This window comes from Macrotis lagotis, chromosome X (assembly GCF_037893015.1).
Source record: "Macrotis lagotis isolate mMagLag1 chromosome X, bilby.v1.9.chrom.fasta, whole genome shotgun sequence".
NCBI classification, from domain to species: domain Eukaryota; kingdom Metazoa; phylum Chordata; class Mammalia; order Peramelemorphia; family Peramelidae; genus Macrotis; species Macrotis lagotis.
Window position 1 is genome coordinate 623214978 of NC_133666.1, and position 2639 is coordinate 623217616.

Below are 2639 nucleotides of genomic sequence, written 5' to 3' on the forward strand. Positions count from 1 at the left end.
ATCATATCTACTCCATCTCTATATAAAAATGGCAATTCAGATTCCCCTTGGCTAGAGAAACCTCATTCTAGCTTGTTGTATCTTACAACAAATAAATGCCTTCTTTGTCCAGGAGATTGCACAGAGAAATTTCAAATTATCTTGTGTTTATCTTTCTCATATTAGATAGTGCTTTTACTTCAAAGAAAACAACCATATGGAATATATATACATGCACACACACACACACACACACACACACACACACACACATATATACATATATATAATATCCAAAATATTTCCAATTCACATATATAGCTAGAAACTTCTATACATGCACTTGTTTACCTACTAGCCATCTTCAACATACTAATGGTTATTTTTGTTTTGGCAAGGCAATTGGGGTGAAGTGACTTGTCCAAGGGTCACACAGCTAGGCAATCACTAAGTGTATGAGGCCTGATCTAAACTCAGGTTTCCTGATTCCAGGGACTGGTGCTCTATCCTCTGTACCACCTAGCTGCCCTCTAACATATGAATTACTTTTCAGACTTCTGTAAAACCATTAGAATATCATAGGTGGATTCAAATTTCTAGCACGTGTTATTAATTTAAAAATAACAGAGCAGTAATAGGATTAACACACAAATTACTAGATTGTACAAAGCAATCCTTCCATTATTACATTATTCATGAACCCACAGATCTATCCCAGAAAGGGTCATACTTTGATATTTCCCTTATTGTCCATCAAAGCAATCATATATTAATCCCAGGCTTTAACAATATAGTTCCTAAATAATATTAAAAAGAGATAACTAAATATTGCAAATATAATCTCTTTGCAGTTAATGATAAATATATCTGATTCACCAAAACATTACCTTACAGCATCCGTCAGAGCACCCCTATCAGCTGTCTGCAGTTACCAAGAAGTCTACTTTCTTGACTTCTTTAAAATTAAGCTTACATTGTTAATATACATTAATCATCAGATTCTTATTTAAACATCTCATTTCCCTTAGAACAAGAGCAAAATGAATATCCCATTTTCTTTACACTTTTGTCTCTTTACCCAAATTCTCAGAATCCAATCTCTTACATATGATACATTTAAATGCAATTACAGCTGATCTTCCCAACAGTTATTTTGATAAAAGCTTTAGAGCACCTTATACAGAGAATCCAGCACTCATATTCCAAAAGCTCTATCCAAAATAAAAATACTATTGTTAGCATGATTAGCCTTAACATTAAAAGGAGTTAAAGATTTTTCCCTCAAAAGAAATCAGTAAACATCCCTGATGACATAGGTATTTCTCTTCTTAGTAACACAATGCCTCTTTTCTTTAACCCAAAAGTGTTGCAGTAAAGTTTTAAAATCCCAAACCACTTAACTCCTTGCAAAAGTTACAATAATGTTAAAATAGTTTAATCCCCAGCTAATTTAACAATCTAGGTTATCTAATTCCTCCCATACTGTACAAATTTCATCAGAATGTTACAACACTAAAAACCCTCAGTGTGCTTCCCAAAACTCTAGTTCAGAAACCTTAAAAACAATGAGAGTCATCACTCAGGCCACATGGCCAGAGCAGGTATTCATTAAATATGATTTCCTTTCAATAAATAAGTCTCTTAACCCCTGTATCTCTCTCTCTCTCTCTCTCTCTCTCTCTCACACACACACACACACACACACACAAACATATATATATTTTTTCCTAATCACATATCCCACCTGTGGAGGAGTCTCTTTCCCTTTAAGGCTTAAGCACTTGAAGTCTCCTGTCTATCCCCTACCTCTCATTAGGAAAACTCAGTCTGGTGTTCAAGTCTTAACAAGATGGTAGATGGGATCAAGACCACCACGTGTCCAACCTATCACCCCTTCCCCCAACGCAGGGAAAAAGCATGGGATCTTTCCCAGACACTCGTAAGGATAAAAAAAAAATCTTCCCTCCTAGAACTTCTCAAGCTTTCCCTTAAAGGTTCTTTCTTCTCTTAAATTCTTCTAAACTCGCCCCAAACTACAGTTCTTTCACTTTAAGAATCCCCCCCTTCCCTTAACTCTACACACATTGCATAGCTACCACTGGCTCAATGAGGGAAGGAGTGATTTCCACGTGGATGCCACTGCACACTATTTCCTTCTCCCCCACCTTCTGAAACTCCCAGGTCCAACTCCCAGCTACCCTTCTTTTAAAACTTAAACTGAGTCCTCAGACCCAGAAATGCCTAAAACCGACACTTACACAAGAGAGGACATAGAACAAACACACACACACACACACACAAACACTCCCATGGGAACATTCAGACTCACTCACACAGCACTGAATCCAATTGGCTTCCTTCCTCCTGGTTTCCTTGGCTTCCAGCTAACAGCCATGTGGCTCCCTTGTCCCCCAAACCTGGAGGCAAACTTCCCCCTTTAAGATTTTGTGGAAATTCCTGGAGAGGGAACCCAAAGCACCCAAAGCCTCTCCTTTGGAATAACTCTCCCACATAGAGGACTTCTCAGCCATTTCAGGGTGGTTCTGGTCATCTATGCCATCCTGGAAATTGCCCCTTTACCGTGGTTCTACTCCAAGACATTTTAATCACTCTGGCTCCAAATCTGGGCCAATCTTCTCAGGAATCTCTGAGGTATTTCC